Source organism: Bos mutus, chromosome 3, assembly GCF_027580195.1.
Source record: "Bos mutus isolate GX-2022 chromosome 3, NWIPB_WYAK_1.1, whole genome shotgun sequence".
Classification (NCBI taxonomy): domain Eukaryota; kingdom Metazoa; phylum Chordata; class Mammalia; order Artiodactyla; family Bovidae; genus Bos; species Bos mutus.
Window position 1 is genome coordinate 4,714,502 of NC_091619.1, and position 6,000 is coordinate 4,720,501.

The 6,000-nt window shown below is 41.0% G+C and overlaps 1 non-coding gene across 1 annotated transcript; it reads right to left on the reverse strand.

The window, feature by feature from the left end:
* Positions 1 to 5,664: 5,664 nt before the first annotated feature.
* Positions 5,665 to 5,737, reverse strand: TRNAV-CAC (transfer RNA valine (anticodon CAC)). Its single transcript has one exon. It is a non-coding gene; the product is annotated as a tRNA-Val (tRNA).
* Between the last annotated feature and the right edge of the window lie 263 nt (positions 5,738 to 6,000).

A 6,000-nucleotide genomic window follows, 5' to 3' on the forward strand; every position in this document is an offset into this window, starting at 1 on the left:
GCCAAACAATGTTCAAACTACCGCACAATTGCACTCATCTCACATATTAGCAATGTAATGCTCAAAATTCTCCAAGCAAGTCTTCAACAGTACATGAACTGAGAACTTTCAGATGTGAAAGCTGGATTTAGATAAGGCAGAGGAACCAGAGATCAAATTGCCAACATCCCTTGAATCATGGAAAGAACAAGAGAGTTCCAGAAAAACATCTACTTCTGTTTCATTGACTACACTAAAGCCTTTGACTGTGTGGATCACAGCAAACTGTGGAAAATTCTGAAAGAGATGGGAATACCAGACCACCTGACCTGCCTCCTGAGAAACCAATACTCAGGTCAAGAAGCAACAGTTAGAACCGGACATAGAATAACAGACTGGTTCCAAATTGGGAAAGGAGTATGTCAAGGCTGTATATTGTCACCCTGCTTATTTAACTCATATGCAGAGTACATCATAAGAAATGCTGAGCTGGATGAAGCACAAGCTAGAATCAAGACTTCTGGGAGAAATATCAATAACCTCAGATACACAGATGACACCAGCCTTATGGCAGAAAGCGATGAGGAACTAAACAGCTTCTTGATGAAGGAGAAAGAAGAGAATGAAAAAGCTGGCTTAAAACTCAACATTCAAAAAACTAAGATCATGGCATCAGGTCCTATCACTTCATGGCAAATAGATGGAGAAACAATGGAAACAGTGAGAGACTTTATTTTCTTGGGCTCCAAAATCACTGCAGATGGTGACTGCTGCCATGAAATTAAAAGATGCTTGCTCCTTGGAAGAAAAGTTATGACAAACCTAGACAGTGTATTAAAAGGCAGAGACATCACTTTGCCAACAGAGCTGTCTATTCAAAAGTATGGTTTTTCCAGTAGTCATGTATGAATGTGAGAGTTGGAGCATAAAGAAGGCTGAGCATGGAAGAATTGATGTCTTTGAATTTTGCTGTTGAAGAAGACTCTTGAGAGTCCCTTGGACTGCAAGGAGATCAACCCAGTCAATCCTAAAGGAAATCAACCCTGAATATTCATTGGAAGGACTGATGCTAAAGCTGAAGCTCCAATACTTTGGCCACCTGATGTGAAGAGCAGACTCATTAGAAAAGATCCTGATGCTGGGAAGGATTGAAGGCAGGAGGAGAAGGATATGACAGAGGACATGATAGTTAGATGACATCACTGACTCAATGGACATGAGTTTGAGTAAGCTCCAGGAGATGGCGAAGGACAGGGTGGGGCATGCTGCAGTCCATGGGGTCACAAAGAGTCGGACACAACTGAGCAACTGAACAATAAGGGATGTAATGTACAATGTGATAAGTATAATTAATACTACTGTATGTTACATATTAAAGTTACTTAAGATAGTAAATTCTAACAGTTTTCATCACAAGGGAAAAAACATAATTTTAACATTATGTTATTTTGTATCTATATGAGGTAATGGATGTTCATTAAACTAATTATGGTAATCATTTCATGATGTATATAAGTCAAGTCATTATGCTGTACACCTTAAACTTATACAGTGCTGTATGTCAACTATTTCTCAATAAAACTGGAAGGGGGGAAATTGTTAAATTAAAGAACAAATGAAGACTGGCTTTGAAAATTTCCTGAGCAGCTTAATTTATCTTATTTTGCAAAACAAGGGAGACTAACTTGACTTGGTCACTTCTTGCTTATGCCTCTGGAAATCACAGGCACAACTTAAACTCTTTACCACGTTGGTATGAGGTAACCACTAACCAATTCCTTCTCATTTAAGAAAATTCTAATTTTGTAACCAATGCTGTAAAGAATAAGCAGTCTCTGCATCCTCACTAATACAAGCAGTTTTATAACAATACAGTTGGCCCTCCTTACCCATGCATCCCACATTCTTGGAGTGAACTAACCAAGAATCAAAAATAGTTGGAAAAAAAAATTCCAGAAAATTCCCAAAAGCAAAACTTGAATTTCCTACAAGCCAGCAACTATTTACATGGAATTTATATTGTATTTACAGCTATTTACATAGCATTTGGGCTTCCCTGGTGGCTCAGTGGTAAAGAATCTGCCTGCAATGTAGGGGACTGGGTTTCGATCCCCGGGTTGGAAAGATTCCCATGGAGAAGAGAATGGGAACCCACTCCAGAATTCCACGGATAGAGGAGCCTGGAAGGCTACAGTCTATGGAGTTTCGAAGAGTGGGACACGACTGAACCACACACACACACACACACACACACTCACACACACACACTCACACACATACAATAAAAAGGAAAAAAGAATCTATGATGGCATTGTTTGTCATCCACTGGAGTGGGTCACAATCCAGTATCTATAATGGGGGAAGAAAAGTAAAATGAGTGGGTACCCACTGTGGAATTATTTACATCAGCTAGAAACAAAGACTAAAAGTGCATACAGCAACCTGGGTAGACCCCAGAGTCACATGCTAAGTGACAAACATAGGCAAGATTAGGCAACAGTTACACACGGCACAACTCCACAGCCTACGAGGGTACATACAGATTCATAATACATAACAAACACATTAGAGAGGGGGTGGAAGTGGGGAATAGGATCAAAGAAAGTGATAAATTGACATAAATAAAGCAAGAGAATAGTCTTGCACCTTAATGTGAATTAAGGGCAATGAATTGAGACTAACACTGTACCCAAGGTCCACCCCCAAGTTATTCAATGTTGTGAATACATACTTTAATTTCATACAAAAATTTTAATAAGAAACAAAAATACGTATTTGTATGAGTATCCAGAACAGATCTCAATAAATGTGTTTTTTCTTCTGAGAAATTTAAAAACAAGTATTAATAGCTGTATTAGGGCATCCTTGACACACAACAAAGCGAACATATTCAAGATGTACAGGTTGGTAAGTGTTGCCAAAATGTATAGATCTGTGAATGCATCTTTACAACGGGGGGCTGACTTGCCCATTAGGTACCGTAAGCATACCCCTGCAAAAATGTGTCCACTCTTTAATTCAAAATATTTTAATTTAAAAAATTCATTTAAATTCAAAAGAACATAATAAAATTTTACAAACGTTTTTATCTAATATTAATGTACTATGCTCAGTCGCTCAGGTGTGTCTGACTCTTTGTGACCCCAAGGACTGTAGCCCTCCAGGTTTCTGTGGGCACAGGATTCTCCAGGCAAGAATACTGGAGTGCATTGCCATGTCCTTCAGGGGATCTTCCCCACCCAGGATGGAAGCTTCATGTTCTGTGTCCTACATTACAGGCAGATTCTTTACCCACTTATATCAAAGCAGCTGTATAATATCTTATATCAATAAATTATATATTATATAATCATATACTATAGTCAATTATCTGTGGTATGTGTAAATAAACTATATTAATAGATAAAATTTAAATTAAAAATATCAGACAATCCTAAAGGAAATCACTGGAATATTATTGGAAGGACTGATGCTGAAGCTGAAGCGCTTATACTTTGGCCACCTGATGGGAAGAACTGACTCATTGGAAAAGACCCTGATGCTGGGAAAGATGGAAGGTAGGAGAAGAAGGGGATGACAGAGGATGAGATGGTTGGGATGGCATCACCGACTCGATGGAGATGAGTTTGAGGAAGCTCTGGGAATTGGTGATGGGCAGGGGAGCCAGGCGTGCTGCACTCTGTGGGTTCACAAAGAGTCAGACACGACTGAGTGATTGAACTGAAATATTTCAACATTAATATTTTAATACTTAAACATTATTTTGTATGAGAGGTTCCACGAAGATCAAAGTGTCTAGGGCCAGTGAAAGTCATAATGACAGCCCTGCCACAGTTAAGGTGGGCAAAGGCATTGTTTCCCCTTCCTGATTTTCCCTTTCTAATACTTATTGCCTGCCATTCTCTTTCCTCTTATCAAGCAATCACTGCTCTGCTTTCTGTCATTATAGTTTTCATTTTCTACAATTTTATATAAATGGAATCATACAACACTTTTTGATTGAAATTTTCACCCAGCATAAGAGTAATAATAATAATTTTTCCTGAGTAGCATTCCATTTTCTGGATGTAATCATAATTTATCTTCACCTGTTGAGTGACATTTGTATTGTTTCCAGCTTTGGGCTGTTATAAATAAAGCTACTATGAATATTCATATACAATTCAATGCACACACATTTAATTTTCTCTTGTAAATACCTGGGATTAGAATGGCTGAATCATATCATTGTAGTTGAACTTTCCAAGATATTGTTAACTGTTTTCCTAGGTGGATGTGACATTTTACATTCCCCTCAGCAGTGTATGAGTGTTCCAGTCCCTCCACATTCTGGACATCTGGTATCATATGCACTGTTTTATATGTGCAGTGATTTGTTGTTCTGTTGAGCTGCTAAGCCATGTCTGACTCTTTGTGACCCCATGGACTGCAGCATACCAGGCACTCTTGTCCTTCCCATCCTTTGCTCAGGTTTATGTCCATTGAGTCCGTGATGCTATCCAACCATCTCATCCTCTGCTGGCTTCTTCTCCTCTTGCCTTCGATCTTTCCCAGCACCCGGATCTTTTCCAATGAGTCAGCTCTTCGAATCAGGCAACCAAAGTATTAGAATTTCAGCTTCAGCAACAGTCCTTCCAATGAATATTCAGGACTGATTTCCTTTAGGATTGACTGGGTTGACCTCCTTGCTGTCCAAGGGACTCTCAAGAGTCTTCTCCAGGAGCACAATTCGAAGGCATCAGTTCTTCCGTGCTCAGCCTTCTTTATGGTACAACTCTCATATCCATACATGACTACTAGAAAAACTATAACTTTTACTATACAGACTTTTGTTGGAAAAGTGATGTTCTGCCTTTTTATATGCTGTCTAGCTAGGCTTGTCATAGCTTTCCTTCCAAGGAGCAAACGATGTGTAGTGATATTTCATTGTATTTTAAATTTGCATTTCCCTAATGATTAATGATGTGGAATATATTTAGATATGATTATTTGCTATCCCTCTATCTTTGGAGAAGTGTCTGTGCAAACTGCCCAATGGGGGTGGGAGGAATGTGTGTGAAAATAACTTTTAATTAAAAGAAAATGTATATTGTTTTCCCCTGATTCAGAACCCTGGGCCTTAGGGCTTTAGGATTCCCTGTGGGAAAAGACTCAGAGGAGGGAAGGAGGAAGCATCTCCATGACTGGGAACTTTAGTATTGAATGCATGGAAACAGCTTAAAACGAGAATAGAAATGGGAAGGGTGGGTCTGGTAGTGGTGAGAGAGCAGCGTGACTTGGGACACTGGCTCTGCAACGATGTTCCGTTCATTCCTCTGGACTGCAGGGTAAATGTACCCGCTGTCAGCTTAAAGCGAGATAATGTCAGGCACATAGCTGGGTTTTGATACAGGTTTGCAAATTCTCTGCAGGAGACAGCCCCTTGTGGTCCCAGCTGAAGTGTCCGGAGCCTGAGCAGGGGACACCGCCCCGAGTCAGAACTTGGTCCAGGGATCCGGATCGGATCTCTGACTTCATTTAAGTGGCCAAAATTGTTTTAGATTTACAGTGTCAGAAAATATAACGAAAAACTCAAAGGGTCGACGTCTGCGAAGGTGCCTGCTGAACTAGTCTCAGGGTTCTGGCAGGAATGAGTCAAGAACCGCTGATCCAGATCAACCAGCCGGGGAAAAAGAAGAACGCGTCTGTTTCCGCCCGGTTTCGAACCGGGGACCTTTCGCGTGTGAGGCGAACGTGATAACCACTACACTACGGAAACTCTGTCTCAGAAACTCGTCTTAAGAGACATCAGCTTGTCACTGTGTCCCCGGCTAGGAGGAAAGCATGGGGCGTATCGAGCACAGCCCTGCCTAACCCGAGCGCCTGGAGGTGGCCTGCAAGGCTCTGATGCGCGCCCTGAGTCATGGCCGCAGCACCAGAGGAGCCCCATCTTGCCTTATCTGGAACTTCAGGCGCAAGTGCAGCTCCAGCCAGTGTTGTTGATGTTGAAAGCCGGAGTCTGCGGGCCAAAGCTCCAGGCTT